This window comes from Oncorhynchus kisutch, unplaced genomic scaffold (assembly GCF_002021735.2).
Source record: "Oncorhynchus kisutch isolate 150728-3 unplaced genomic scaffold, Okis_V2 scaffold649, whole genome shotgun sequence".
NCBI classification, from domain to species: Eukaryota; Metazoa; Chordata; class Actinopteri; order Salmoniformes; family Salmonidae; genus Oncorhynchus; species Oncorhynchus kisutch.
Genome location: NW_022262594.1, coordinates 1 through 24,030, shown reverse-complemented (window position 1 = coordinate 24,030; position 24,030 = coordinate 1). Strand labels below are relative to the sequence as shown.

The 24,030-nt window shown below is 42.9% G+C and overlaps 67 non-coding genes across 67 annotated transcripts; 37 read left to right on the top strand and 30 right to left on the bottom strand.

The window, feature by feature from the left end:
- The first annotated feature begins 49 nt into the window (after positions 1–49).
- LOC116361005 (5S ribosomal RNA) lies at positions 50–168 on the top strand. Its single transcript, XR_004207203.1, has one exon. It is a non-coding gene; the product is annotated as a 5S ribosomal RNA (ribosomal RNA).
- Positions 169–410: 242 nt separating this feature from the next.
- LOC116361003 (5S ribosomal RNA) lies at positions 411–529 on the top strand. Its single transcript, XR_004207201.1, has one exon. It is a non-coding gene; the product is annotated as a 5S ribosomal RNA (ribosomal RNA).
- Positions 530–771: 242 nt separating this feature from the next.
- Positions 772–890, top strand: LOC116361002 (5S ribosomal RNA). Its single transcript, XR_004207200.1, has one exon. It is a non-coding gene; the product is annotated as a 5S ribosomal RNA (ribosomal RNA).
- Positions 891–1,132: 242 nt separating this feature from the next.
- Positions 1,133–1,251, top strand: LOC116361001 (5S ribosomal RNA). Its single transcript, XR_004207199.1, has one exon. It is a non-coding gene; the product is annotated as a 5S ribosomal RNA (ribosomal RNA).
- A 242-nt stretch (positions 1,252–1,493) lies between these two features.
- LOC116361000 (5S ribosomal RNA) lies at positions 1,494–1,612 on the top strand. Its single transcript, XR_004207198.1, has one exon. It is a non-coding gene; the product is annotated as a 5S ribosomal RNA (ribosomal RNA).
- Positions 1,613–1,854: 242 nt separating this feature from the next.
- Positions 1,855–1,973, top strand: LOC116360999 (5S ribosomal RNA). The gene has a single exon (XR_004207197.1). It is a non-coding gene; the product is annotated as a 5S ribosomal RNA (ribosomal RNA).
- Positions 1,974–2,215: 242 nt separating this feature from the next.
- On the top strand, positions 2,216–2,334 carry LOC116360998 (5S ribosomal RNA). The gene has a single exon (XR_004207196.1). It is a non-coding gene; the product is annotated as a 5S ribosomal RNA (ribosomal RNA).
- A 242-nt stretch (positions 2,335–2,576) lies between these two features.
- Positions 2,577–2,695, top strand: LOC116360997 (5S ribosomal RNA). The gene has a single exon (XR_004207195.1). It is a non-coding gene; the product is annotated as a 5S ribosomal RNA (ribosomal RNA).
- A 242-nt stretch (positions 2,696–2,937) lies between these two features.
- Positions 2,938–3,056, top strand: LOC116360996 (5S ribosomal RNA). The gene has a single exon (XR_004207194.1). It is a non-coding gene; the product is annotated as a 5S ribosomal RNA (ribosomal RNA).
- Positions 3,057–3,298: 242 nt separating this feature from the next.
- Positions 3,299–3,417, top strand: LOC116360995 (5S ribosomal RNA). The gene has a single exon (XR_004207193.1). It is a non-coding gene; the product is annotated as a 5S ribosomal RNA (ribosomal RNA).
- Positions 3,418–3,659: 242 nt separating this feature from the next.
- Positions 3,660–3,778, top strand: LOC116360994 (5S ribosomal RNA). Its single transcript, XR_004207192.1, has one exon. It is a non-coding gene; the product is annotated as a 5S ribosomal RNA (ribosomal RNA).
- A 242-nt stretch (positions 3,779–4,020) lies between these two features.
- LOC116360992 (5S ribosomal RNA) lies at positions 4,021–4,139 on the top strand. Its single transcript, XR_004207190.1, has one exon. It is a non-coding gene; the product is annotated as a 5S ribosomal RNA (ribosomal RNA).
- A 242-nt stretch (positions 4,140–4,381) lies between these two features.
- Positions 4,382–4,500, top strand: LOC116360991 (5S ribosomal RNA). The gene has a single exon (XR_004207189.1). It is a non-coding gene; the product is annotated as a 5S ribosomal RNA (ribosomal RNA).
- Positions 4,501–4,742: 242 nt separating this feature from the next.
- On the top strand, positions 4,743–4,861 carry LOC116360989 (5S ribosomal RNA). The gene has a single exon (XR_004207188.1). It is a non-coding gene; the product is annotated as a 5S ribosomal RNA (ribosomal RNA).
- A 242-nt stretch (positions 4,862–5,103) lies between these two features.
- LOC116360988 (5S ribosomal RNA) lies at positions 5,104–5,222 on the top strand. Its single transcript, XR_004207187.1, has one exon. It is a non-coding gene; the product is annotated as a 5S ribosomal RNA (ribosomal RNA).
- A 242-nt stretch (positions 5,223–5,464) lies between these two features.
- Positions 5,465–5,583, top strand: LOC116360987 (5S ribosomal RNA). Its single transcript, XR_004207186.1, has one exon. It is a non-coding gene; the product is annotated as a 5S ribosomal RNA (ribosomal RNA).
- A 242-nt stretch (positions 5,584–5,825) lies between these two features.
- On the top strand, positions 5,826–5,944 carry LOC116361101 (5S ribosomal RNA). Its single transcript, XR_004207295.1, has one exon. It is a non-coding gene; the product is annotated as a 5S ribosomal RNA (ribosomal RNA).
- Positions 5,945–6,186: 242 nt separating this feature from the next.
- Positions 6,187–6,305, top strand: LOC116361100 (5S ribosomal RNA). The gene has a single exon (XR_004207294.1). It is a non-coding gene; the product is annotated as a 5S ribosomal RNA (ribosomal RNA).
- Positions 6,306–6,547: 242 nt separating this feature from the next.
- Positions 6,548–6,666, top strand: LOC116361098 (5S ribosomal RNA). Its single transcript, XR_004207293.1, has one exon. It is a non-coding gene; the product is annotated as a 5S ribosomal RNA (ribosomal RNA).
- Positions 6,667–6,908: 242 nt separating this feature from the next.
- Positions 6,909–7,027, top strand: LOC116361097 (5S ribosomal RNA). The gene has a single exon (XR_004207292.1). It is a non-coding gene; the product is annotated as a 5S ribosomal RNA (ribosomal RNA).
- Positions 7,028–7,269: 242 nt separating this feature from the next.
- LOC116361096 (5S ribosomal RNA) lies at positions 7,270–7,388 on the top strand. Its single transcript, XR_004207291.1, has one exon. It is a non-coding gene; the product is annotated as a 5S ribosomal RNA (ribosomal RNA).
- Positions 7,389–7,630: 242 nt separating this feature from the next.
- Positions 7,631–7,749, top strand: LOC116361094 (5S ribosomal RNA). The gene has a single exon (XR_004207289.1). It is a non-coding gene; the product is annotated as a 5S ribosomal RNA (ribosomal RNA).
- A 242-nt stretch (positions 7,750–7,991) lies between these two features.
- LOC116361093 (5S ribosomal RNA) lies at positions 7,992–8,110 on the top strand. The gene has a single exon (XR_004207288.1). It is a non-coding gene; the product is annotated as a 5S ribosomal RNA (ribosomal RNA).
- A 241-nt stretch (positions 8,111–8,351) lies between these two features.
- Positions 8,352–8,470, top strand: LOC116361092 (5S ribosomal RNA). The gene has a single exon (XR_004207287.1). It is a non-coding gene; the product is annotated as a 5S ribosomal RNA (ribosomal RNA).
- A 242-nt stretch (positions 8,471–8,712) lies between these two features.
- LOC116361091 (5S ribosomal RNA) lies at positions 8,713–8,831 on the top strand. The gene has a single exon (XR_004207286.1). It is a non-coding gene; the product is annotated as a 5S ribosomal RNA (ribosomal RNA).
- A 242-nt stretch (positions 8,832–9,073) lies between these two features.
- LOC116361090 (5S ribosomal RNA) lies at positions 9,074–9,192 on the top strand. Its single transcript, XR_004207285.1, has one exon. It is a non-coding gene; the product is annotated as a 5S ribosomal RNA (ribosomal RNA).
- Positions 9,193–9,434: 242 nt separating this feature from the next.
- On the top strand, positions 9,435–9,553 carry LOC116361089 (5S ribosomal RNA). The gene has a single exon (XR_004207284.1). It is a non-coding gene; the product is annotated as a 5S ribosomal RNA (ribosomal RNA).
- Positions 9,554–9,795: 242 nt separating this feature from the next.
- On the top strand, positions 9,796–9,914 carry LOC116361088 (5S ribosomal RNA). Its single transcript, XR_004207283.1, has one exon. It is a non-coding gene; the product is annotated as a 5S ribosomal RNA (ribosomal RNA).
- Positions 9,915–10,156: 242 nt separating this feature from the next.
- LOC116361087 (5S ribosomal RNA) lies at positions 10,157–10,275 on the top strand. The gene has a single exon (XR_004207282.1). It is a non-coding gene; the product is annotated as a 5S ribosomal RNA (ribosomal RNA).
- Positions 10,276–10,517: 242 nt separating this feature from the next.
- Positions 10,518–10,636, top strand: LOC116361086 (5S ribosomal RNA). The gene has a single exon (XR_004207281.1). It is a non-coding gene; the product is annotated as a 5S ribosomal RNA (ribosomal RNA).
- Positions 10,637–10,878: 242 nt separating this feature from the next.
- Positions 10,879–10,997, top strand: LOC116361085 (5S ribosomal RNA). Its single transcript, XR_004207280.1, has one exon. It is a non-coding gene; the product is annotated as a 5S ribosomal RNA (ribosomal RNA).
- Positions 10,998–11,239: 242 nt separating this feature from the next.
- LOC116361082 (5S ribosomal RNA) lies at positions 11,240–11,358 on the top strand. Its single transcript, XR_004207278.1, has one exon. It is a non-coding gene; the product is annotated as a 5S ribosomal RNA (ribosomal RNA).
- Positions 11,359–11,600: 242 nt separating this feature from the next.
- Positions 11,601–11,719, top strand: LOC116361081 (5S ribosomal RNA). The gene has a single exon (XR_004207277.1). It is a non-coding gene; the product is annotated as a 5S ribosomal RNA (ribosomal RNA).
- Positions 11,720–11,961: 242 nt separating this feature from the next.
- On the top strand, positions 11,962–12,080 carry LOC116361080 (5S ribosomal RNA). The gene has a single exon (XR_004207276.1). It is a non-coding gene; the product is annotated as a 5S ribosomal RNA (ribosomal RNA).
- A 242-nt stretch (positions 12,081–12,322) lies between these two features.
- LOC116361079 (5S ribosomal RNA) lies at positions 12,323–12,441 on the top strand. Its single transcript, XR_004207275.1, has one exon. It is a non-coding gene; the product is annotated as a 5S ribosomal RNA (ribosomal RNA).
- A 241-nt stretch (positions 12,442–12,682) lies between these two features.
- On the top strand, positions 12,683–12,801 carry LOC116361078 (5S ribosomal RNA). The gene has a single exon (XR_004207274.1). It is a non-coding gene; the product is annotated as a 5S ribosomal RNA (ribosomal RNA).
- A 242-nt stretch (positions 12,802–13,043) lies between these two features.
- Positions 13,044–13,162, top strand: LOC116361077 (5S ribosomal RNA). Its single transcript, XR_004207273.1, has one exon. It is a non-coding gene; the product is annotated as a 5S ribosomal RNA (ribosomal RNA).
- Positions 13,163–13,343: 181 nt separating this feature from the next.
- On the bottom strand, positions 13,344–13,462 carry LOC116361056 (5S ribosomal RNA). Its single transcript, XR_004207252.1, has one exon. It is a non-coding gene; the product is annotated as a 5S ribosomal RNA (ribosomal RNA).
- Positions 13,463–13,704: 242 nt separating this feature from the next.
- Positions 13,705–13,823, bottom strand: LOC116361076 (5S ribosomal RNA). Its single transcript, XR_004207272.1, has one exon. It is a non-coding gene; the product is annotated as a 5S ribosomal RNA (ribosomal RNA).
- A 242-nt stretch (positions 13,824–14,065) lies between these two features.
- On the bottom strand, positions 14,066–14,184 carry LOC116361075 (5S ribosomal RNA). Its single transcript, XR_004207271.1, has one exon. It is a non-coding gene; the product is annotated as a 5S ribosomal RNA (ribosomal RNA).
- A 242-nt stretch (positions 14,185–14,426) lies between these two features.
- Positions 14,427–14,545, bottom strand: LOC116361074 (5S ribosomal RNA). Its single transcript, XR_004207270.1, has one exon. It is a non-coding gene; the product is annotated as a 5S ribosomal RNA (ribosomal RNA).
- Positions 14,546–14,787: 242 nt separating this feature from the next.
- LOC116361073 (5S ribosomal RNA) lies at positions 14,788–14,906 on the bottom strand. The gene has a single exon (XR_004207269.1). It is a non-coding gene; the product is annotated as a 5S ribosomal RNA (ribosomal RNA).
- Positions 14,907–15,148: 242 nt separating this feature from the next.
- Positions 15,149–15,267, bottom strand: LOC116361071 (5S ribosomal RNA). The gene has a single exon (XR_004207267.1). It is a non-coding gene; the product is annotated as a 5S ribosomal RNA (ribosomal RNA).
- Positions 15,268–15,509: 242 nt separating this feature from the next.
- On the bottom strand, positions 15,510–15,628 carry LOC116361070 (5S ribosomal RNA). Its single transcript, XR_004207266.1, has one exon. It is a non-coding gene; the product is annotated as a 5S ribosomal RNA (ribosomal RNA).
- A 242-nt stretch (positions 15,629–15,870) lies between these two features.
- On the bottom strand, positions 15,871–15,989 carry LOC116361069 (5S ribosomal RNA). The gene has a single exon (XR_004207265.1). It is a non-coding gene; the product is annotated as a 5S ribosomal RNA (ribosomal RNA).
- Positions 15,990–16,231: 242 nt separating this feature from the next.
- LOC116361068 (5S ribosomal RNA) lies at positions 16,232–16,350 on the bottom strand. Its single transcript, XR_004207264.1, has one exon. It is a non-coding gene; the product is annotated as a 5S ribosomal RNA (ribosomal RNA).
- A 242-nt stretch (positions 16,351–16,592) lies between these two features.
- On the bottom strand, positions 16,593–16,711 carry LOC116361067 (5S ribosomal RNA). Its single transcript, XR_004207263.1, has one exon. It is a non-coding gene; the product is annotated as a 5S ribosomal RNA (ribosomal RNA).
- Positions 16,712–16,953: 242 nt separating this feature from the next.
- Positions 16,954–17,072, bottom strand: LOC116361066 (5S ribosomal RNA). The gene has a single exon (XR_004207262.1). It is a non-coding gene; the product is annotated as a 5S ribosomal RNA (ribosomal RNA).
- A 242-nt stretch (positions 17,073–17,314) lies between these two features.
- Positions 17,315–17,433, bottom strand: LOC116361065 (5S ribosomal RNA). Its single transcript, XR_004207261.1, has one exon. It is a non-coding gene; the product is annotated as a 5S ribosomal RNA (ribosomal RNA).
- A 242-nt stretch (positions 17,434–17,675) lies between these two features.
- LOC116361064 (5S ribosomal RNA) lies at positions 17,676–17,794 on the bottom strand. The gene has a single exon (XR_004207260.1). It is a non-coding gene; the product is annotated as a 5S ribosomal RNA (ribosomal RNA).
- A 242-nt stretch (positions 17,795–18,036) lies between these two features.
- LOC116361063 (5S ribosomal RNA) lies at positions 18,037–18,155 on the bottom strand. The gene has a single exon (XR_004207259.1). It is a non-coding gene; the product is annotated as a 5S ribosomal RNA (ribosomal RNA).
- Positions 18,156–18,397: 242 nt separating this feature from the next.
- Positions 18,398–18,516, bottom strand: LOC116361062 (5S ribosomal RNA). Its single transcript, XR_004207258.1, has one exon. It is a non-coding gene; the product is annotated as a 5S ribosomal RNA (ribosomal RNA).
- Positions 18,517–18,757: 241 nt separating this feature from the next.
- Positions 18,758–18,876, bottom strand: LOC116361060 (5S ribosomal RNA). Its single transcript, XR_004207256.1, has one exon. It is a non-coding gene; the product is annotated as a 5S ribosomal RNA (ribosomal RNA).
- A 242-nt stretch (positions 18,877–19,118) lies between these two features.
- LOC116361059 (5S ribosomal RNA) lies at positions 19,119–19,237 on the bottom strand. Its single transcript, XR_004207255.1, has one exon. It is a non-coding gene; the product is annotated as a 5S ribosomal RNA (ribosomal RNA).
- Positions 19,238–19,479: 242 nt separating this feature from the next.
- On the bottom strand, positions 19,480–19,598 carry LOC116361058 (5S ribosomal RNA). Its single transcript, XR_004207254.1, has one exon. It is a non-coding gene; the product is annotated as a 5S ribosomal RNA (ribosomal RNA).
- Positions 19,599–19,840: 242 nt separating this feature from the next.
- On the bottom strand, positions 19,841–19,959 carry LOC116361057 (5S ribosomal RNA). The gene has a single exon (XR_004207253.1). It is a non-coding gene; the product is annotated as a 5S ribosomal RNA (ribosomal RNA).
- A 242-nt stretch (positions 19,960–20,201) lies between these two features.
- LOC116361049 (5S ribosomal RNA) lies at positions 20,202–20,320 on the bottom strand. The gene has a single exon (XR_004207246.1). It is a non-coding gene; the product is annotated as a 5S ribosomal RNA (ribosomal RNA).
- A 242-nt stretch (positions 20,321–20,562) lies between these two features.
- Positions 20,563–20,681, bottom strand: LOC116361038 (5S ribosomal RNA). Its single transcript, XR_004207235.1, has one exon. It is a non-coding gene; the product is annotated as a 5S ribosomal RNA (ribosomal RNA).
- A 242-nt stretch (positions 20,682–20,923) lies between these two features.
- On the bottom strand, positions 20,924–21,042 carry LOC116361027 (5S ribosomal RNA). The gene has a single exon (XR_004207224.1). It is a non-coding gene; the product is annotated as a 5S ribosomal RNA (ribosomal RNA).
- A 242-nt stretch (positions 21,043–21,284) lies between these two features.
- On the bottom strand, positions 21,285–21,403 carry LOC116361015 (5S ribosomal RNA). The gene has a single exon (XR_004207213.1). It is a non-coding gene; the product is annotated as a 5S ribosomal RNA (ribosomal RNA).
- Positions 21,404–21,645: 242 nt separating this feature from the next.
- On the bottom strand, positions 21,646–21,764 carry LOC116361004 (5S ribosomal RNA). The gene has a single exon (XR_004207202.1). It is a non-coding gene; the product is annotated as a 5S ribosomal RNA (ribosomal RNA).
- Positions 21,765–22,006: 242 nt separating this feature from the next.
- LOC116360993 (5S ribosomal RNA) lies at positions 22,007–22,125 on the bottom strand. The gene has a single exon (XR_004207191.1). It is a non-coding gene; the product is annotated as a 5S ribosomal RNA (ribosomal RNA).
- A 242-nt stretch (positions 22,126–22,367) lies between these two features.
- LOC116361095 (5S ribosomal RNA) lies at positions 22,368–22,486 on the bottom strand. The gene has a single exon (XR_004207290.1). It is a non-coding gene; the product is annotated as a 5S ribosomal RNA (ribosomal RNA).
- Positions 22,487–22,728: 242 nt separating this feature from the next.
- Positions 22,729–22,847, bottom strand: LOC116361084 (5S ribosomal RNA). Its single transcript, XR_004207279.1, has one exon. It is a non-coding gene; the product is annotated as a 5S ribosomal RNA (ribosomal RNA).
- Positions 22,848–23,089: 242 nt separating this feature from the next.
- LOC116361072 (5S ribosomal RNA) lies at positions 23,090–23,208 on the bottom strand. Its single transcript, XR_004207268.1, has one exon. It is a non-coding gene; the product is annotated as a 5S ribosomal RNA (ribosomal RNA).
- A 242-nt stretch (positions 23,209–23,450) lies between these two features.
- LOC116361061 (5S ribosomal RNA) lies at positions 23,451–23,569 on the bottom strand. Its single transcript, XR_004207257.1, has one exon. It is a non-coding gene; the product is annotated as a 5S ribosomal RNA (ribosomal RNA).
- A 242-nt stretch (positions 23,570–23,811) lies between these two features.
- Positions 23,812–23,930, bottom strand: LOC116360986 (5S ribosomal RNA). Its single transcript, XR_004207185.1, has one exon. It is a non-coding gene; the product is annotated as a 5S ribosomal RNA (ribosomal RNA).
- Positions 23,931–24,030: the final 100 nt, after the last annotated feature.

Sequence of the window (24,030 nt, the reverse complement as noted above, 5' to 3'; positions counted from 1 at the left end):
TAATCAGACTCACTTTCACTTAACATAGTGCACCAAGAGATAGTTTCTCGCTTACGACCACACCGGCCTGAGTACGCCTGATCTCGTCTGATCTCGGAAGCTAAGCAGGGTCGGGCCTGGTTAGTACTTGGATGGGAGACCGCCTGGGAATACCAGGTGCTGTAAGCTTTTCGTCAACTCTTTGTCCGTTTTTTCCCACAAGGCTGAAATATGTGCCCTTGCTTTGAAATAAGTAAGCAAGGTTAGTTTGTATTTCATCCAACAATCTGTGCTACAAATTATTTCTACAGTATATGCAATTTCTTCCACTTTTTGAGTGACACAAAGATGCTTATCTAAATGGTGAAAATGCAACAGCTGTTAATCAGACTCACTTTCACTTAACATAGTGCACCAAGAGATAGTTTCTCGCTTACGACCACACCGGCCTGAGTACGCCTGATCTCGTCTGATCTCGGAAGCTAAGCAGGGTCGGGCCTGGTTAGTACTTGGATGGGAGACCGCCTGGGAATACCAGGTGCTGTAAGCTTTTCGTCAACTCTTTGTCCGTTTTTTCCCACAAGGCTGAAATATGTGCCCTTGCTTTGAAATAAGTAAGCAAGGTTAGTTTGTATTTCATCCAACAATCTGTGCTACAAATTATTTCTACAGTATATGCAATTTCTTCCACTTTTTGAGTGACACAAAGATGCTTATCTAAATGGTGAAAATGCAACAGCTGTTAATCAGACTCACTTTCACTTAACATAGTGCACCAAGAGATAGTTTCTCGCTTACGACCACACCGGCCTGAGTACGCCTGATCTCGTCTGATCTCGGAAGCTAAGCAGGGTCGGGCCTGGTTAGTACTTGGATGGGAGACCGCCTGGGAATACCAGGTGCTGTAAGCTTTTCGTCAACTCTTTGTCCGTTTTTTCCCACAAGGCTGAAATATGTGCCCTTGCTTTGAAATAAGTAAGCAAGGTTAGTTTGTATTTCATCCAACAATCTGTGCTACAAATTATTTCTACAGTATATGCAATTTCTTCCACTTTTTGAGTGACACAAAGATGCTTATCTAAATGGTGAAAATGCAACAGCTGTTAATCAGACTCACTTTCACTTAACATAGTGCACCAAGAGATAGTTTCTCGCTTACGACCACACCGGCCTGAGTACGCCTGATCTCGTCTGATCTCGGAAGCTAAGCAGGGTCGGGCCTGGTTAGTACTTGGATGGGAGACCGCCTGGGAATACCAGGTGCTGTAAGCTTTTCGTCAACTCTTTGTCCGTTTTTTCCCACAAGGCTGAAATATGTGCCCTTGCTTTGAAATAAGTAAGCAAGGTTAGTTTGTATTTCATCCAACAATCTGTGCTACAAATTATTTCTACAGTATATGCAATTTCTTCCACTTTTTGAGTGACACAAAGATGCTTATCTAAATGGTGAAAATGCAACAGCTGTTAATCAGACTCACTTTCACTTAACATAGTGCACCAAGAGATAGTTTCTCGCTTACGACCACACCGGCCTGAGTACGCCTGATCTCGTCTGATCTCGGAAGCTAAGCAGGGTCGGGCCTGGTTAGTACTTGGATGGGAGACCGCCTGGGAATACCAGGTGCTGTAAGCTTTTCGTCAACTCTTTGTCCGTTTTTTCCCACAAGGCTGAAATATGTGCCCTTGCTTTGAAATAAGTAAGCAAGGTTAGTTTGTATTTCATCCAACAATCTGTGCTACAAATTATTTCTACAGTATATGCAATTTCTTCCACTTTTTGAGTGACACAAAGATGCTTATCTAAATGGTGAAAATGCAACAGCTGTTAATCAGACTCACTTTCACTTAACATAGTGCACCAAGAGATAGTTTCTCGCTTACGACCACACCGGCCTGAGTACGCCTGATCTCGTCTGATCTCGGAAGCTAAGCAGGGTCGGGCCTGGTTAGTACTTGGATGGGAGACCGCCTGGGAATACCAGGTGCTGTAAGCTTTTCGTCAACTCTTTGTCCGTTTTTTCCCACAAGGCTGAAATATGTGCCCTTGCTTTGAAATAAGTAAGCAAGGTTAGTTTGTATTTCATCCAACAATCTGTGCTACAAATTATTTCTACAGTATATGCAATTTCTTCCACTTTTTGAGTGACACAAAGATGCTTATCTAAATGGTGAAAATGCAACAGCTGTTAATCAGACTCACTTTCACTTAACATAGTGCACCAAGAGATAGTTTCTCGCTTACGACCACACCGGCCTGAGTACGCCTGATCTCGTCTGATCTCGGAAGCTAAGCAGGGTCGGGCCTGGTTAGTACTTGGATGGGAGACCGCCTGGGAATACCAGGTGCTGTAAGCTTTTCGTCAACTCTTTGTCCGTTTTTTCCCACAAGGCTGAAATATGTGCCCTTGCTTTGAAATAAGTAAGCAAGGTTAGTTTGTATTTCATCCAACAATCTGTGCTACAAATTATTTCTACAGTATATGCAATTTCTTCCACTTTTTGAGTGACACAAAGATGCTTATCTAAATGGTGAAAATGCAACAGCTGTTAATCAGACTCACTTTCACTTAACATAGTGCACCAAGAGATAGTTTCTCGCTTACGACCACACCGGCCTGAGTACGCCTGATCTCGTCTGATCTCGGAAGCTAAGCAGGGTCGGGCCTGGTTAGTACTTGGATGGGAGACCGCCTGGGAATACCAGGTGCTGTAAGCTTTTCGTCAACTCTTTGTCCGTTTTTTCCCACAAGGCTGAAATATGTGCCCTTGCTTTGAAATAAGTAAGCAAGGTTAGTTTGTATTTCATCCAACAATCTGTGCTACAAATTATTTCTACAGTATATGCAATTTCTTCCACTTTTTGAGTGACACAAAGATGCTTATCTAAATGGTGAAAATGCAACAGCTGTTAATCAGACTCACTTTCACTTAACATAGTGCACCAAGAGATAGTTTCTCGCTTACGACCACACCGGCCTGAGTACGCCTGATCTCGTCTGATCTCGGAAGCTAAGCAGGGTCGGGCCTGGTTAGTACTTGGATGGGAGACCGCCTGGGAATACCAGGTGCTGTAAGCTTTTCGTCAACTCTTTGTCCGTTTTTTCCCACAAGGCTGAAATATGTGCCCTTGCTTTGAAATAAGTAAGCAAGGTTAGTTTGTATTTCATCCAACAATCTGTGCTACAAATTATTTCTACAGTATATGCAATTTCTTCCACTTTTTGAGTGACACAAAGATGCTTATCTAAATGGTGAAAATGCAACAGCTGTTAATCAGACTCACTTTCACTTAACATAGTGCACCAAGAGATAGTTTCTCGCTTACGACCACACCGGCCTGAGTACGCCTGATCTCGTCTGATCTCGGAAGCTAAGCAGGGTCGGGCCTGGTTAGTACTTGGATGGGAGACCGCCTGGGAATACCAGGTGCTGTAAGCTTTTCGTCAACTCTTTGTCCGTTTTTTCCCACAAGGCTGAAATATGTGCCCTTGCTTTGAAATAAGTAAGCAAGGTTAGTTTGTATTTCATCCAACAATCTGTGCTACAAATTATTTCTACAGTATATGCAATTTCTTCCACTTTTTGAGTGACACAAAGATGCTTATCTAAATGGTGAAAATGCAACAGCTGTTAATCAGACTCACTTTCACTTAACATAGTGCACCAAGAGATAGTTTCTCGCTTACGACCACACCGGCCTGAGTACGCCTGATCTCGTCTGATCTCGGAAGCTAAGCAGGGTCGGGCCTGGTTAGTACTTGGATGGGAGACCGCCTGGGAATACCAGGTGCTGTAAGCTTTTCGTCAACTCTTTGTCCGTTTTTTCCCACAAGGCTGAAATATGTGCCCTTGCTTTGAAATAAGTAAGCAAGGTTAGTTTGTATTTCATCCAACAATCTGTGCTACAAATTATTTCTACAGTATATGCAATTTCTTCCACTTTTTGAGTGACACAAAGATGCTTATCTAAATGGTGAAAATGCAACAGCTGTTAATCAGACTCACTTTCACTTAACATAGTGCACCAAGAGATAGTTTCTCGCTTACGACCACACCGGCCTGAGTACGCCTGATCTCGTCTGATCTCGGAAGCTAAGCAGGGTCGGGCCTGGTTAGTACTTGGATGGGAGACCGCCTGGGAATACCAGGTGCTGTAAGCTTTTCGTCAACTCTTTGTCCGTTTTTTCCCACAAGGCTGAAATATGTGCCCTTGCTTTGAAATAAGTAAGCAAGGTTAGTTTGTATTTCATCCAACAATCTGTGCTACAAATTATTTCTACAGTATATGCAATTTCTTCCACTTTTTGAGTGACACAAAGATGCTTATCTAAATGGTGAAAATGCAACAGCTGTTAATCAGACTCACTTTCACTTAACATAGTGCACCAAGAGATAGTTTCTCGCTTACGACCACACCGGCCTGAGTACGCCTGATCTCGTCTGATCTCGGAAGCTAAGCAGGGTCGGGCCTGGTTAGTACTTGGATGGGAGACCGCCTGGGAATACCAGGTGCTGTAAGCTTTTCGTCAACTCTTTGTCCGTTTTTTCCCACAAGGCTGAAATATGTGCCCTTGCTTTGAAATAAGTAAGCAAGGTTAGTTTGTATTTCATCCAACAATCTGTGCTACAAATTATTTCTACAGTATATGCAATTTCTTCCACTTTTTGAGTGACACAAAGATGCTTATCTAAATGGTGAAAATGCAACAGCTGTTAATCAGACTCACTTTCACTTAACATAGTGCACCAAGAGATAGTTTCTCGCTTACGACCACACCGGCCTGAGTACGCCTGATCTCGTCTGATCTCGGAAGCTAAGCAGGGTCGGGCCTGGTTAGTACTTGGATGGGAGACCGCCTGGGAATACCAGGTGCTGTAAGCTTTTCGTCAACTCTTTGTCCGTTTTTTCCCACAAGGCTGAAATATGTGCCCTTGCTTTGAAATAAGTAAGCAAGGTTAGTTTGTATTTCATCCAACAATCTGTGCTACAAATTATTTCTACAGTATATGCAATTTCTTCCACTTTTTGAGTGACACAAAGATGCTTATCTAAATGGTGAAAATGCAACAGCTGTTAATCAGACTCACTTTCACTTAACATAGTGCACCAAGAGATAGTTTCTCGCTTACGACCACACCGGCCTGAGTACGCCTGATCTCGTCTGATCTCGGAAGCTAAGCAGGGTCGGGCCTGGTTAGTACTTGGATGGGAGACCGCCTGGGAATACCAGGTGCTGTAAGCTTTTCGTCAACTCTTTGTCCGTTTTTTCCCACAAGGCTGAAATATGTGCCCTTGCTTTGAAATAAGTAAGCAAGGTTAGTTTGTATTTCATCCAACAATCTGTGCTACAAATTATTTCTACAGTATATGCAATTTCTTCCACTTTTTGAGTGACACAAAGATGCTTATCTAAATGGTGAAAATGCAACAGCTGTTAATCAGACTCACTTTCACTTAACATAGTGCACCAAGAGATAGTTTCTCGCTTACGACCACACCGGCCTGAGTACGCCTGATCTCGTCTGATCTCGGAAGCTAAGCAGGGTCGGGCCTGGTTAGTACTTGGATGGGAGACCGCCTGGGAATACCAGGTGCTGTAAGCTTTTCGTCAACTCTTTGTCCGTTTTTTCCCACAAGGCTGAAATATGTGCCCTTGCTTTGAAATAAGTAAGCAAGGTTAGTTTGTATTTCATCCAACAATCTGTGCTACAAATTATTTCTACAGTATATGCAATTTCTTCCACTTTTTGAGTGACACAAAGATGCTTATCTAAATGGTGAAAATGCAACAGCTGTTAATCAGACTCACTTTCACTTAACATAGTGCACCAAGAGATAGTTTCTCGCTTACGACCACACCGGCCTGAGTACGCCTGATCTCGTCTGATCTCGGAAGCTAAGCAGGGTCGGGCCTGGTTAGTACTTGGATGGGAGACCGCCTGGGAATACCAGGTGCTGTAAGCTTTTCGTCAACTCTTTGTCCGTTTTTTCCCACAAGGCTGAAATATGTGCCCTTGCTTTGAAATAAGTAAGCAAGGTTAGTTTGTATTTCATCCAACAATCTGTGCTACAAATTATTTCTACAGTATATGCAATTTCTTCCACTTTTTGAGTGACACAAAGATGCTTATCTAAATGGTGAAAATGCAACAGCTGTTAATCAGACTCACTTTCACTTAACATAGTGCACCAAGAGATAGTTTCTCGCTTACGACCACACCGGCCTGAGTACGCCTGATCTCGTCTGATCTCGGAAGCTAAGCAGGGTCGGGCCTGGTTAGTACTTGGATGGGAGACCGCCTGGGAATACCAGGTGCTGTAAGCTTTTCGTCAACTCTTTGTCCGTTTTTTCCCACAAGGCTGAAATATGTGCCCTTGCTTTGAAATAAGTAAGCAAGGTTAGTTTGTATTTCATCCAACAATCTGTGCTACAAATTATTTCTACAGTATATGCAATTTCTTCCACTTTTTGAGTGACACAAAGATGCTTATCTAAATGGTGAAAATGCAACAGCTGTTAATCAGACTCACTTTCACTTAACATAGTGCACCAAGAGATAGTTTCTCGCTTACGACCACACCGGCCTGAGTACGCCTGATCTCGTCTGATCTCGGAAGCTAAGCAGGGTCGGGCCTGGTTAGTACTTGGATGGGAGACCGCCTGGGAATACCAGGTGCTGTAAGCTTTTCGTCAACTCTTTGTCCGTTTTTTCCCACAAGGCTGAAATATGTGCCCTTGCTTTGAAATAAGTAAGCAAGGTTAGTTTGTATTTCATCCAACAATCTGTGCTACAAATTATTTCTACAGTATATGCAATTTCTTCCACTTTTTGAGTGACACAAAGATGCTTATCTAAATGGTGAAAATGCAACAGCTGTTAATCAGACTCACTTTCACTTAACATAGTGCACCAAGAGATAGTTTCTCGCTTACGACCACACCGGCCTGAGTACGCCTGATCTCGTCTGATCTCGGAAGCTAAGCAGGGTCGGGCCTGGTTAGTACTTGGATGGGAGACCGCCTGGGAATACCAGGTGCTGTAAGCTTTTCGTCAACTCTTTGTCCGTTTTTTCCCACAAGGCTGAAATATGTGCCCTTGCTTTGAAATAAGTAAGCAAGGTTAGTTTGTATTTCATCCAACAATCTGTGCTACAAATTATTTCTACAGTATATGCAATTTCTTCCACTTTTTGAGTGACACAAAGATGCTTATCTAAATGGTGAAAATGCAACAGCTGTTAATCAGACTCACTTTCACTTAACATAGTGCACCAAGAGATAGTTTCTCGCTTACGACCACACCGGCCTGAGTACGCCTGATCTCGTCTGATCTCGGAAGCTAAGCAGGGTCGGGCCTGGTTAGTACTTGGATGGGAGACCGCCTGGGAATACCAGGTGCTGTAAGCTTTTCGTCAACTCTTTGTCCGTTTTTTCCCACAAGGCTGAAATATGTGCCCTTGCTTTGAAATAAGTAAGCAAGGTTAGTTTGTATTTCATCCAACAATCTGTGCTACAAATTATTTCTACAGTATATGCAATTTCTTCCACTTTTTGAGTGACACAAAGATGCTTATCTAAATGGTGAAAATGCAACAGCTGTTAATCAGACTCACTTTCACTTAACATAGTGCACCAAGAGATAGTTTCTCGCTTACGACCACACCGGCCTGAGTACGCCTGATCTCGTCTGATCTCGGAAGCTAAGCAGGGTCGGGCCTGGTTAGTACTTGGATGGGAGACCGCCTGGGAATACCAGGTGCTGTAAGCTTTTCGTCAACTCTTTGTCCGTTTTTTCCCACAAGGCTGAAATATGTGCCCTTGCTTTGAAATAAGTAAGCAAGGTTAGTTTGTATTTCATCCAACAATCTGTGCTACAAATTATTTCTACAGTATATGCAATTTCTTCCACTTTTTGAGTGACACAAAGATGCTTATCTAAATGGTGAAAATGCAACAGCTGTTAATCAGACTCACTTTCACTTAACATAGTGCACCAAGAGATAGTTTCTCGCTTACGACCACACCGGCCTGAGTACGCCTGATCTCGTCTGATCTCGGAAGCTAAGCAGGGTCGGGCCTGGTTAGTACTTGGATGGGAGACCGCCTGGGAATACCAGGTGCTGTAAGCTTTTGTCAACTCTTTGTCCGTTTTTTCCCACAAGGCTGAAATATGTGCCCTTGCTTTGAAATAAGTAAGCAAGGTTAGTTTGTATTTCATCCAACAATCTGTGCTACAAATTATTTCTACAGTATATGCAATTTCTTCCACTTTTTGAGTGACACAAAGATGCTTATCTAAATGGTGAAAATGCAACAGCTGTTAATCAGACTCACTTTCACTTAACATAGTGCACCAAGAGATAGTTTCTCGCTTACGACCACACCGGCCTGAGTACGCCTGATCTCGTCTGATCTCGGAAGCTAAGCAGGGTCGGGCCTGGTTAGTACTTGGATGGGAGACCGCCTGGGAATACCAGGTGCTGTAAGCTTTTCGTCAACTCTTTGTCCGTTTTTTCCCACAAGGCTGAAATATGTGCCCTTGCTTTGAAATAAGTAAGCAAGGTTAGTTTGTATTTCATCCAACAATCTGTGCTACAAATTATTTCTACAGTATATGCAATTTCTTCCACTTTTTGAGTGACACAAAGATGCTTATCTAAATGGTGAAAATGCAACAGCTGTTAATCAGACTCACTTTCACTTAACATAGTGCACCAAGAGATAGTTTCTCGCTTACGACCACACCGGCCTGAGTACGCCTGATCTCGTCTGATCTCGGAAGCTAAGCAGGGTCGGGCCTGGTTAGTACTTGGATGGGAGACCGCCTGGGAATACCAGGTGCTGTAAGCTTTTCGTCAACTCTTTGTCCGTTTTTTCCCACAAGGCTGAAATATGTGCCCTTGCTTTGAAATAAGTAAGCAAGGTTAGTTTGTATTTCATCCAACAATCTGTGCTACAAATTATTTCTACAGTATATGCAATTTCTTCCACTTTTTGAGTGACACAAAGATGCTTATCTAAATGGTGAAAATGCAACAGCTGTTAATCAGACTCACTTTCACTTAACATAGTGCACCAAGAGATAGTTTCTCGCTTACGACCACACCGGCCTGAGTACGCCTGATCTCGTCTGATCTCGGAAGCTAAGCAGGGTCGGGCCTGGTTAGTACTTGGATGGGAGACCGCCTGGGAATACCAGGTGCTGTAAGCTTTTCGTCAACTCTTTGTCCGTTTTTTCCCACAAGGCTGAAATATGTGCCCTTGCTTTGAAATAAGTAAGCAAGGTTAGTTTGTATTTCATCCAACAATCTGTGCTACAAATTATTTCTACAGTATATGCAATTTCTTCCACTTTTTGAGTGACACAAAGATGCTTATCTAAATGGTGAAAATGCAACAGCTGTTAATCAGACTCACTTTCACTTAACATAGTGCACCAAGAGATAGTTTCTCGCTTACGACCACACCGGCCTGAGTACGCCTGATCTCGTCTGATCTCGGAAGCTAAGCAGGGTCGGGCCTGGTTAGTACTTGGATGGGAGACCGCCTGGGAATACCAGGTGCTGTAAGCTTTTCGTCAACTCTTTGTCCGTTTTTTCCCACAAGGCTGAAATATGTGCCCTTGCTTTGAAATAAGTAAGCAAGGTTAGTTTGTATTTCATCCAACAATCTGTGCTACAAATTATTTCTACAGTATATGCAATTTCTTCCACTTTTTGAGTGACACAAAGATGCTTATCTAAATGGTGAAAATGCAACAGCTGTTAATCAGACTCACTTTCACTTAACATAGTGCACCAAGAGATAGTTTCTCGCTTACGACCACACCGGCCTGAGTACGCCTGATCTCGTCTGATCTCGGAAGCTAAGCAGGGTCGGGCCTGGTTAGTACTTGGATGGGAGACCGCCTGGGAATACCAGGTGCTGTAAGCTTTTCGTCAACTCTTTGTCCGTTTTTTCCCACAAGGCTGAAATATGTGCCCTTGCTTTGAAATAAGTAAGCAAGGTTAGTTTGTATTTCATCCAACAATCTGTGCTACAAATTATTTCTACAGTATATGCAATTTCTTCCACTTTTTGAGTGACACAAAGATGCTTATCTAAATGGTGAAAATGCAACAGCTGTTAATCAGACTCACTTTCACTTAACATAGTGCACCAAGAGATAGTTTCTCGCTTACGACCACACCGGCCTGAGTACGCCTGATCTCGTCTGATCTCGGAAGCTAAGCAGGGTCGGGCCTGGTTAGTACTTGGATGGGAGACCGCCTGGGAATACCAGGTGCTGTAAGCTTTTCGTCAACTCTTTGTCCGTTTTTTCCCACAAGGCTGAAATATGTGCCCTTGCTTTGAAATAAGTAAGCAAGGTTAGTTTGTATTTCATCCAACAATCTGTGCTACAAATTATTTCTACAGTATATGCAATTTCTTCCACTTTTTGAGTGACACAAAGATGCTTATCTAAATGGTGAAAATGCAACAGCTGTTAATCAGACTCACTTTCACTTAACATAGTGCACCAAGAGATAGTTTCTCGCTTACGACCACACCGGCCTGAGTACGCCTGATCTCGTCTGATCTCGGAAGCTAAGCAGGGTCGGGCCTGGTTAGTACTTGGATGGGAGACCGCCTGGGAATACCAGGTGCTGTAAGCTTTTTGTCAACTCTTTGTCCGTTTTTTCCCACAAGGCTGAAATATGTGCCCTTGCTTTGAAATAAGTAAGCAAGGTTAGTTTGTATTTCATCCAACAATCTGTGCTACAAATTATTTCTACAGTATATGCAATTTCTTCCACTTTTTGAGTGACACAAAGATGCTTATCTAAATGGTGAAAATGCAACAGCTGTTAATCAGACTCACTTTCACTTAACATAGTGCACCAAGAGATAGTTTCTCGCTTACGACCACACCGGCCTGAGTACGCCTGATCTCGTCTGATCTCGGAAGCTAAGCAGGGTCGGGCCTGGTTAGTACTTGGATGGGAGACCGCCTGGGAATACCAGGTGCTGTAAGCTTTTCGTCAACTCTTTGTCCGTTTTTTCCCACAAGGCTGAAATATGTGCCCTTGCTTTGAAATAAGTAAGCAAGGTTAGTTTGTATTTCATCCAACAATCTGTGCTACAAATTATTTCTACAGTATATGCAATTTCTTCCACTTTTTGAGTGACACAAAGATGCTTATCTAAATGGTGAAAATGCAACAGCTGTTAATCAGACTCACTTTCACTTAACATAGTGCACCAAGAGATAGTTTCTCGCTTACGACCACACCGGCCTGAGTACGCCTGATCTCGTCTGATCTCGGAAGCTAAGCAGGGTCGGGCCTGGTTAGTACTTGGATGGGAGACCGCCTGGGAATACCAGGTGCTGTAAGCTTTTCGTCAACTCTTTGTCCGTTTTTTCCCACAAGGCTGAAATATGTGCCCTTGCTTTGAAATAAGTAAGCAAGGTTAGTTTGTATTTCATCCAACAATCTGTGCTACAAATTATTTCTACAGTATATGCAATTTCTTCCACTTTTTGAGTGACACAAAGATGCTTATCTAAATGGTGAAAATGCAACAGCTGTTAATCAGACTCACTTTCACTTAACATAGTGCACCAAGAGATAGTTTCTCGCTTACGACCACACCGGCCTGAGTACGCCTGATCTCGTCTGATCTCGGAAGCTAAGCAGGGTCGGGCCTGGTTAGTACTTGGATGGGAGACCGCCTGGGAATACCAGGTGCTGTAAGCTTTTCGTCAACTCTTTGTCCGTTTTTTCCCACAAGGCTGAAATATGTGCCCTTGCTTTGAAATAAGTAAGCAAGGTTAGTTTGTATTTCATCCAACAATCTGTGCTACAAATTATTTCTACAGTATATGCAATTTCTTCCACTTTTTGAGTGACACAAAGATGCTTATCTAAATGGTGAAAATGCAACAGCTGTTAATCAGACTCACTTTCACTTAACATAGTGCACCAAGAGATAGTTTCTCGCTTACGACCACACCGGCCTGAGTACGCCTGATCTCGTCTGATCTCGGAAGCTAAGCAGGGTCGGGCCTGGTTAGTACTTGGATGGGAGACCGCCTGGGAATACCAGGTGCTGTAAGCTTTTTGTCAACTCTTTGTCCGTTTTTTCCCACAAGGCTGAAATATGTGCCCTTGCTTTGAAATAAGTAAGCAAGGTTAGTTTGTATTTCATCCAACAATCTGTGCTACAAATTATTTCTACAGTATATGCAATTTCTTCCACTTTTTGAGTGACACAAAGATGCTTATCTAAATGGTGAAAATGCAACAGCTGTTAATCAGACTCACTTTCACTTAACATAGTGCACCAAGAGATAGTTTCTCGCTTACGACCACACCGGCCTGAGTACGCCTGATCTCGTCTGATCTCGGAAGCTAAGCAGGGTCGGGCCTGGTTAGTACTTGGATGGGAGACCGCCTGGGAATACCAGGTGCTGTAAGCTTTTGTCAACTCTTTGTCCGTTTTTTCCCACAAGGCTGAAATATGTGCCCTTGCTTTGAAATAAGTAAGCAAGGTTAGTTTGTATTTCATCCAACAATCTGTGCTACAAATTATTTCTACAGTATATGCAATTTCTTCCACTTTTTGAGTGACACAAAGATGCTTATCTAAATGGTGAAAATGCAACAGCTGTTAATCAGACTCACTTTCACTTAACATAGTGCACCAAGAGATAGTTTCTCGCTTACGACCACACCGGCCTGAGTACGCCTGATCTCGTCTGATCTCGGAAGCTAAGCAGGGTCGGGCCTGGTTAGTACTTGGATGGGAGACCGCCTGGGAATACCAGGTGCTGTAAGCTTTTCGTCAACTCTTTGTCCGTTTTTTCCCACAAGGCTGAAATATGTGCCCTTGCTTTGAAATAAGTAAGCAAGGTTAGTTTGTATTTCATCCAACAATCTGTGCTACAAATTATTTCTACAGTATATGCAATTTCTTCCACTTTTTGAGTGACACAAAGATGCTTATCTAAATGGTGAAAATGCAACAGCTGTTAATCAGACTCACTTTCACTTAACATAGTGCACCAAGAGATAGTTTCTCGCTTACGACCACACCGGCCTGAGTACGCCTGATCTCGTCTGATCTCGGAAGCTAAGCAGGGTCGGGCCTGGTTAGTACTTGGATGGGAGACCGCCTGGGAATACCAGGTGCTGTAAGCTTTTTGTCAACTCTTTGTCCGTTTTTTCCCACAAGGCTGAAATATGTGCCCTTGCTTTGAAATAAGTAAGCAAGGTTAGTTTGTATTTCATCCAACAATCTGTGCTACAAATTATTTCTACAGTATATGCAATTTCTTCCACTTTTTGAGTGACACAAAGATGCTTATCTAAATGGTGAAAATGCTTACAGCACCTGGTATTCCCAGGCGGTCTCCCATCCAAGTACTAACCAGGCCCGACCCTGCTTAGCTTCCGAGATCAGACGAGATCAGGCGTACTCAGGCCGGTGTGGTCGTAAGCGAGAAACTATCTCTTGGTGCACTATGTTAAGTGAAAGTGAGTCTGATTAACAGCTGTTGCATTTTCACCATTTAGATAAGCATCTTTGTGTCACTCAAAAAGTGGAAGAAATTGCATATACTGTAGAAATAATTTGTAGCACAGATTGTTGGATGAAATACAAACTAACCTTGCTTACTTATTTCAAAGCAAGGGCACATATTTCAGCCTTGTGGGAAAAAACGGACAAAGAGTTGACGAAAAGCTTACAGCACCTGGTATTCCCAGGCGGTCTCCCATCCAAGTACTAACCAGGCCCGACCCTGCTTAGCTTCCGAGATCAGACGAGATCAGGCGTACTCAGGCCGGTGTGGTCGTAAGCGAGAAACTATCTCTTGGTGCACTATGTTAAGTGAAAGTGAGTCTGATTAACAGCTGTTGCATTTTCACCATTTAGATAAGCATCTTTGTGTCACTCAAAAAGTGGAAGAAATTGCATATACTGTAGAAATAATTTGTAGCACAGATTGTTGGATGAAATACAAACTAACCTTGCTTACTTATTTCAAAGCAAGGGCACATATTTCAGCCTTGTGGGAAAAAACGGACAAAGAGTTGACAAAAAGCTTACAGCACCTGGTATTCCCAGGCGGTCTCCCATCCAAGTACTAACCAGGCCCGACCCTGCTTAGCTTCCGAGATCAGACGAGATCAGGCGTACTCAGGCCGGTGTGGTCGTAAGCGAGAAACTATCTCTTGGTGCACTATGTTAAGTGAAAGTGAGTCTGATTAACAGCTGTTGCATTTTCACCATTTAGATAAGCATCTTTGTGTCACTCAAAAAGTGGAAGAAATTGCATATACTGTAGAAATAATTTGTAGCACAGATTGTTGGATGAAATACAAACTAACCTTGCTTACTTATTTCAAAGCAAGGGCACATATTTCAGCCTTGTGGGAAAAAACGGACAAAGAGTTGACGAAAAGCTTACAGCACCTGGTATTCCCAGGCGGTCTCCCATCCAAGTACTAACCAGGCCCGACCCTGCTTAGCTTCCGAGATCAGACGAGATCAGGCGTACTCAGGCCGGTGTGGTCGTAAGCGAGAAACTATCTCTTGGTGCACTATGTTAAGTGAAAGTGAGTCTGATTAACAGCTGTTGCATTTTCACCATTTAGATAAGCATCTTTGTGTCACTCAAAAAGTGGAAGAAATTGCATATACTGTAGAAATAATTTGTAGCACAGATTGTTGGATGAAATACAAACTAACCTTGCTTACTTATTTCAAAGCAAGGGCACATATTTCAGCCTTGTGGGAAAAAACGGACAAAGAGTTGACAAAAAGCTTACAGCACCTGGTATTCCCAGGCGGTCTCCCATCCAAGTACTAACCAGGCCCGACCCTGCTTAGCTTCCGAGATCAGACGAGATCAGGCGTACTCAGGCCGGTGTGGTCGTAAGCGAGAAACTATCTCTTGGTGCACTATGTTAAGTGAAAGTGAGTCTGATTAACAGCTGTTGCATTTTCACCATTTAGATAAGCATCTTTGTGTCACTCAAAAAGTGGAAGAAATTGCATATACTGTAGAAATAATTTGTAGCACAGATTGTTGGATGAAATACAAACTAACCTTGCTTACTTATTTCAAAGCAAGGGCACATATTTCAGCCTTGTGGGAAAAAACGGACAAAGAGTTGACGAAAAGCTTACAGCACCTGGTATTCCCAGGCGGTCTCCCATCCAAGTACTAACCAGGCCCGACCCTGCTTAGCTTCCGAGATCAGACGAGATCAGGCGTACTCAGGCCGGTGTGGTCGTAAGCGAGAAACTATCTCTTGGTGCACTATGTTAAGTGAAAGTGAGTCTGATTAACAGCTGTTGCATTTTCACCATTTAGATAAGCATCTTTGTGTCACTCAAAAAGTGGAAGAAATTGCATATACTGTAGAAATAATTTGTAGCACAGATTGTTGGATGAAATACAAACTAACCTTGCTTACTTATTTCAAAGCAAGGGCACATATTTCAGCCTTGTGGGAAAAAACGGACAAAGAGTTGACGAAAAGCTTACAGCACCTGGTATTCCCAGGCGGTCTCCCATCCAAGTACTAACCAGGCCCGACCCTGCTTAGCTTCCGAGATCAGACGAGATCAGGCGTACTCAGGCCGGTGTGGTCGTAAGCGAGAAACTATCTCTTGGTGCACTATGTTAAGTGAAAGTGAGTCTGATTAACAGCTGTTGCATTTTCACCATTTAGATAAGCATCTTTGTGTCACTCAAAAAGTGGAAGAAATTGCATATACTGTAGAAATAATTTGTAGCACAGATTGTTGGATGAAATACAAACTAACCTTGCTTACTTATTTCAAAGCAAGGGCACATATTTCAGCCTTGTGGGAAAAAACGGACAAAGAGTTGACGAAAAGCTTACAGCACCTGGTATTCCCAGGCGGTCTCCCATCCAAGTACTAACCAGGCCCGACCCTGCTTAGCTTCCGAGATCAGACGAGATCAGGCGTACTCAGGCCGGTGTGGTCGTAAGCGAGAAACTATCTCTTGGTGCACTATGTTAAGTGAAAGTGAGTCTGATTAACAGCTGTTGCATTTTCACCATTTAGATAAGCATCTTTGTGTCACTCAAAAAGTGGAAGAAATTGCATATACTGTAGAAATAATTTGTAGCACAGATTGTTGGATGAAATACAAACTAACCTTGCTTACTTATTTCAAAGCAAGGGCACATATTTCAGCCTTGTGGGAAAAAACGGACAAAGAGTTGACGAAAAGCTTACAGCACCTGGTATTCCCAGGCGGTCTCCCATCCAAGTACTAACCAGGCCCGACCCTGCTTAGCTTCCGAGATCAGACGAGATCAGGCGTACTCAGGCCGGTGTGGTCGTAAGCGAGAAACTATCTCTTGGTGCACTATGTTAAGTGAAAGTGAGTCTGATTAACAGCTGTTGCATTTTCACCATTTAGATAAGCATCTTTGTGTCACTCAAAAAGTGGAAGAAATTGCATATACTGTAGAAATAATTTGTAGCACAGATTGTTGGATGAAATACAAACTAACCTTGCTTACTTATTTCAAAGCAAGGGCACATATTTCAGCCTTGTGGGAAAAAACGGACAAAGAGTTGACGAAAAGCTTACAGCACCTGGTATTCCCAGGCGGTCTCCCATCCAAGTACTAACCAGGCCCGACCCTGCTTAGCTTCCGAGATCAGACGAGATCAGGCGTACTCAGGCCGGTGTGGTCGTAAGCGAGAAACTATCTCTTGGTGCACTATGTTAAGTGAAAGTGAGTCTGATTAACAGCTGTTGCATTTTCACCATTTAGATAAGCATCTTTGTGTCACTCAAAAAGTGGAAGAAATTGCATATACTGTAGAAATAATTTGTAGCACAGATTGTTGGATGAAATACAAACTAACCTTGCTTACTTATTTCAAAGCAAGGGCACATATTTCAGCCTTGTGGGAAAAAACGGACAAAGAGTTGACGAAAAGCTTACAGCACCTGGTATTCCCAGGCGGTCTCCCATCCAAGTACTAACCAGGCCCGACCCTGCTTAGCTTCCGAGATCAGACGAGATCAGGCGTACTCAGGCCGGTGTGGTCGTAAGCGAGAAACTATCTCTTGGTGCACTATGTTAAGTGAAAGTGAGTCTGATTAACAGCTGTTGCATTTTCACCATTTAGATAAGCATCTTTGTGTCACTCAAAAAGTGGAAGAAATTGCATATACTGTAGAAATAATTTGTAGCACAGATTGTTGGATGAAATACAAACTAACCTTGCTTACTTATTTCAAAGCAAGGGCACATATTTCAGCCTTGTGGGAAAAAACGGACAAAGAGTTGACGAAAAGCTTACAGCACCTGGTATTCCCAGGCGGTCTCCCATCCAAGTACTAACCAGGCCCGACCCTGCTTAGCTTCCGAGATCAGACGAGATCAGGCGTACTCAGGCCGGTGTGGTCGTAAGCGAGAAACTATCTCTTGGTGCACTATGTTAAGTGAAAGTGAGTCTGATTAACAGCTGTTGCATTTTCACCATTTAGATAAGCATCTTTGTGTCACTCAAAAAGTGGAAGAAATTGCATATACTGTAGAAATAATTTGTAGCACAGATTGTTGGATGAAATACAAACTAACCTTGCTTACTTATTTCAAAGCAAGGGCACATATTTCAGCCTTGTGGGAAAAAACGGACAAAGAGTTGACGAAAAGCTTACAGCACCTGGTATTCCCAGGCGGTCTCCCATCCAAGTACTAACCAGGCCCGACCCTGCTTAGCTTCCGAGATCAGACGAGATCAGGCGTACTCAGGCCGGTGTGGTCGTAAGCGAGAAACTATCTCTTGGTGCACTATGTTAAGTGAAAGTGAGTCTGATTAACAGCTGTTGCATTTTCACCATTTAGATAAGCATCTTTGTGTCACTCAAAAAGTGGAAGAAATTGCATATACTGTAGAAATAATTTGTAGCACAGATTGTTGGATGAAATACAAACTAACCTTGCTTACTTATTTCAAAGCAAGGGCACATATTTCAGCCTTGTGGGAAAAAACGGACAAAGAGTTGACAAAAAGCTTACAGCACCTGGTATTCCCAGGCGGTCTCCCATCCAAGTACTAACCAGGCCCGACCCTGCTTAGCTTCCGAGATCAGACGAGATCAGGCGTACTCAGGCCGGTGTGGTCGTAAGCGAGAAACTATCTCTTGGTGCACTATGTTAAGTGAAAGTGAGTCTGATTAACAGCTGTTGCATTTTCACCATTTAGATAAGCATCTTTGTGTCACTCAAAAAGTGGAAGAAATTGCATATACTGTAGAAATAATTTGTAGCACAGATTGTTGGATGAAATACAAACTAACCTTGCTTACTTATTTCAAAGCAAGGGCACATATTTCAGCCTTGTGGGAAAAAACGGACAAAGAGTTGACGAAAAGCTTACAGCACCTGGTATTCCCAGGCGGTCTCCCATCCAAGTACTAACCAGGCCCGACCCTGCTTAGCTTCCGAGATCAGACGAGATCAGGCGTACTCAGGCCGGTGTGGTCGTAAGCGAGAAACTATCTCTTGGTGCACTATGTTAAGTGAAAGTGAGTCTGATTAACAGCTGTTGCATTTTCACCATTTAGATAAGCATCTTTGTGTCACTCAAAAAGTGGAAGAAATTGCATATACTGTAGAAATAATTTGTAGCACAGATTGTTGGATGAAATACAAACTAACCTTGCTTACTTATTTCAAAGCAAGGGCACATATTTCAGCCTTGTGGGAAAAAACGGACAAAGAGTTGACAAAAGCTTACAGCACCTGGTATTCCCAGGCGGTCTCCCATCCAAGTACTAACCAGGCCCGACCCTGCTTAGCTTCCGAGATCAGACGAGATCAGGCGTACTCAGGCCGGTGTGGTCGTAAGCGAGAAACTATCTCTTGGTGCACTATGTTAAGTGAAAGTGAGTCTGATTAACAGCTGTTGCATTTTCACCATTTAGATAAGCATCTTTGTGTCACTCAAAAAGTGGAAGAAATTGCATATACTGTAGAAATAATTTGTAGCACAGATTGTTGGATGAAATACAAACTAACCTTGCTTACTTATTTCAAAGCAAGGGCACATATTTCAGCCTTGTGGGAAAAAACGGACAAAGAGTTGACAAAAAGCTTACAGCACCTGGTATTCCCAGGCGGTCTCCCATCCAAGTACTAACCAGGCCCGACCCTGCTTAGCTTCCGAGATCAGACGAGATCAGGCGTACTCAGGCCGGTGTGGTCGTAAGCGAGAAACTATCTCTTGGTGCACTATGTTAAGTGAAAGTGAGTCTGATTAACAGCTGTTGCATTTTCACCATTTAGATAAGCATCTTTGTGTCACTCAAAAAGTGGAAGAAATTGCATATACTGTAGAAATAATTTGTAGCACAGATTGTTGGATGAAATACAAACTAACCTTGCTTACTTATTTCAAAGCAAGGGCACATATTTCAGCCTTGTGGGAAAAAACGGACAAAGAGTTGACGAAAAGCTTACAGCACCTGGTATTCCCAGGCGGTCTCCCATCCAAGTACTAACCAGGCCCGACCCTGCTTAGCTTCCGAGATCAGACGAGATCAGGCGTACTCAGGCCGGTGTGGTCGTAAGCGAGAAACTATCTCTTGGTGCACTATGTTAAGTGAAAGTGAGTCTGATTAACAGCTGTTGCATTTTCACCATTTAGATAAGCATCTTTGTGTCACTCAAAAAGTGGAAGAAATTGCATATACTGTAGAAATAATTTGTAGCACAGATTGTTGGATGAAATACAAACTAACCTTGCTTACTTATTTCAAAGCAAGGGCACATATTTCAGCCTTGTGGGAAAAAACGGACAAAGAGTTGACGAAAAGCTTACAGCACCTGGTATTCCCAGGCGGTCTCCCATCCAAGTACTAACCAGGCCCGACCCTGCTTAGCTTCCGAGATCAGACGAGATCAGGCGTACTCAGGCCGGTGTGGTCGTAAGCGAGAAACTATCTCTTGGTGCACTATGTTAAGTGAAAGTGAGTCTGATTAACAGCTGTTGCATTTTCACCATTTAGATAAGCATCTTTGTGTCACTCAAAAAGTGGAAGAAATTGCATATACTGTAGAAATAATTTGTAGCACAGATTGTTGGATGAAATACAAACTAACCTTGCTTACTTATTTCAAAGCAAGGGCACATATTTCAGCCTTGTGGGAAAAAACGGACAAAGAGTTGACGAAAAGCTTACAGCACCTGGTATTCCCAGGCGGTCTCCCATCCAAGTACTAACCAGGCCCGACCCTGCTTAGCTTCCGAGATCAGACGAGATCAGGCGTACTCAGGCCGGTGTGGTCGTAAGCGAGAAACTATCTCTTGGTGCACTATGTTAAGTGAAAGTGAGTCTGATTAACAGCTGTTGCATTTTCACCATTTAGATAAGCATCTTTGTGTCACTCAAAAAGTGGAAGAAATTGCATATACTGTAGAAATAATTTGTAGCACAGATTGTTGGATGAAATACAAACTAACCTTGCTTACTTATTTCAAAGCAAGGGCACATATTTCAGCCTTGTGGGAAAAAACGGACAAAGAGTTGACGAAAAGCTTACAGCACCTGGTATTCCCAGGCGGTCTCCCATCCAAGTACTAACCAGGCCCGACCCTGCTTAGCTTCCGAGATCAGACGAGATCAGGCGTACTCAGGCCGGTGTGGTCGTAAGCGAGAAACTATCTCTTGGTGCACTATGTTAAGTGAAAGTGAGTCTGATTAACAGCTGTTGCATTTTCACCATTTAGATAAGCATCTTTGTGTCACTCAAAAAGTGGAAGAAATTGCATATACTGTAGAAATAATTTGTAGCACAGATTGTTGGATGAAATACAAACTAACCTTGCTTACTTATTTCAAAGCAAGGGCACATATTTCAGCCTTGTGGGAAAAAACGGACAAAGAGTTGACGAAAAGCTTACAGCACCTGGTATTCCCAGGCGGTCTCCCATCCAAGTACTAACCAGGCCCGACCCTGCTTAGCTTCCGAGATCAGACGAGATCAGGCGTACTCAGGCCGGTGTGGTCGTAAGCGAGAAACTATCTCTTGGTGCACTATGTTAAGTGAAAGTGAGTCTGATTAACAGCTGTTGCATTTTCACCATTTAGATAAGCATCTTTGTGTCACTCAAAAAGTGGAAGAAATTGCATATACTGTAGAAATAATTTGTAGCACAGATTGTTGGATGAAATACAAACTAACCTTGCTTACTTATTTCAAAGCAAGGGCACATATTTCAGCCTTGTGGGAAAAAACGGACAAAGAGTTGACAAAAAGCTTACAGCACCTGGTATTCCCAGGCGGTCTCCCATCCAAGTACTAACCAGGCCCGACCCTGCTTAGCTTCCGAGATCAGACGAGATCAGGCGTACTCAGGCCGGTGTGGTCGTAAGCGAGAAACTATCTCTTGGTGCACTATGTTAAGTGAAAGTGAGTCTGATTAACAGCTGTTGCATTTTCACCATTTAGATAAGCATCTTTGTGTCACTCAAAAAGTGGAAGAAATTGCATATACTGTAGAAATAATTTGTAGCACAGATTGTTGGATGAAATACAAACTAACCTTGCTTACTTATTTCAAAGCAAGGGCACATATTTCAGCCTTGTGGGAAAAAACGGACAAAGAGTTGACGAAAAGCTTACAGCACCTGGTATTCCCAGGCGGTCTCCCATCCAAGTACTAACCAGGCCCGACCCTGCTTAGCTTCCGAGATCAGACGAGATCAGGCGTACTCAGGCCGGTGTGGTCGTAAGCGAGAAACTATCTCTTGGTGCACTATGTTAAGTGAAAGTGAGTCTGATTAACAGCTGTTGCATTTTCACCATTTAGATAAGCATCTTTGTGTCACTCAAAAAGTGGAAGAAATTGCATATACTGTAGAAATAATTTGTAGCACAGATTGTTGGATGAAATACAAACTAACCTTGCTTACTTATTTCAAAGCAAGGGCACATATTTCAGCCTTGTGGGAAAAAACGGACAAAGAGTTGACAAAAAGCTTACAGCACCTGGTATTCCCAGGCGGTCTCCCATCCAAGTACTAACCAGGCCCGACCCTGCTTAGCTTCCGAGATCAGACGAGATCAGGCGTACTCAGGCCGGTGTGGTCGTAAGCGAGAAACTATCTCTTGGTGCACTATGTTAAGTGAAAGTGAGTCTGATTAACAGCTGTTGCATTTTCACCATTTAGATAAGCATCTTTGTGTCACTCAAAAAGTGGAAGAAATTGCATATACTGTAGAAATAATTTGTAGCACAGATTGTTGGATGAAATACAAACTAACCTTGCTTACTTATTTCAAAGCAAGGGCACATATTTCAGCCTTGTGGGAAAAAACGGACAAAGAGTTGACAAAAAGCTTACAGCACCTGGTATTCCCAGGCGGTCTCCCATCCAAGTACTAACCAGGCCCGACCCTGCTTAGCTTCCGAGATCAGACGAGATCAGGCGTACTCAGGCCGGTGTGGTCGTAAGCGAGAAACTATCTCTTGGTGCACTATGTTAAGTGAAAGTGAGTCTGATTAACAGCTGTTGCATTTTCACCATTTAGATAAGCATCTTTGTGTCACTCAAAAAGTGGAAGAAATTGCATATACTGTAGAAATAATTTGTAGCACAGATTGTTGGATGAAATACAAACTAACCTTGCTTACTTATTTCAAAGCAAGGGCACATATTTCAGCCTTGTGGGAAAAAACGGACAAAGAGTTGACAAAAAGCTTACAGCACCTGGTATTCCCAGGCGGTCTCCCATCCAAGTACTAACCAGGCCCGACCCTGCTTAGCTTCCGAGATCAGACGAGATCAGGCGTACTCAGGCCGGTGTGGTCGTAAGCGAGAAACTATCTCTTGGTGCACTATGTTAAGTGAAAGTGAGTCTGATTAACAGCTGTTGCATTTTCACCATTTAGATAAGCATCTTTGTGTCACTCAAAAAGTGGAAGAAATTGCATATACTGTAGAAATAATTTGTAGCACAGATTGTTGGATGAAATACAAACTAACCTTGCTTACTTATTTCAAAGCAAGGGCACATATTTCAGCCTTGTGGGAAAAAACGGACAAAGAGTTGACGAAAAGCTTACAGCACCTGGTATTCCCAGGCGGTCTCCCATCCAAGTACTAACCAGGCCCGACCCTGCTTAGCTTCCGAGATCAGACGAGATCAGGCGTACTCAGGCCGGTGTGGTCGTAAGCGAGAAACTATCTCTTGGTGCACTATGTTAAGTGAAAGTGAGTCTGATTAACAGCTGTTGCATTTTCACCATTTAGATAAGCATCTTTGTGTCACTCAAAAAGTGGAAGAAATTGCATATACTGTAGAAATAATTTGTAGCACAGATTGTTGGATGAAATACAAACTAACCTTGCTTACTTATTTCAAAGCAAGGGCACATATTTCAGCCTTGTGGGAAAAAACGGACAAAGAGTTGACAAAAAGCTTACAGCACCTGGTATTCCCAGGCGGTCTCCCATCCAAGTACTAACCAGGCCCGACCCTGCTTAGCTTCCGAGATCAGACGAGATCAGGCGTACTCAGGCCGGTGTGGTCGTAAGCGAGAAACTATCTCTTGGTGCACTATGTTAAGTGAAAGTGAGTCTGATTAACAGCTGTTGCATTTTCACCATTTAGATAAGCATCTTTGTGTCACTCAAAAAGTGGAAGAAATTGCATATACTGTAGAAATAATTTGTAGCACAGATTGTTGGATGAAATACAAACTAACCTTGCTTACTTATTTCAAAGCAAGGGCACATATTTCAGCCTTGTGGGAAAAAACGGACAAAGAGTTGACGAAAAGCTTACAGCACCTGGTATTCCCAGGCGGTCTCCCATCCAAGTACTAACCAGGCCCGACCCTGCTTAGCTTCCGAGATCAGACGAGATCAGGCGTACTCAGGCCGGTGTGGTCGTAAGCGAGAAACTATCTCTTGGTGCACTATGTTAAGTGAAAGTGAGTCTGATTAACAGCTGTTGCATTTTCACCATTTAGATAAGCATCTTTGTGTCACTCAAAA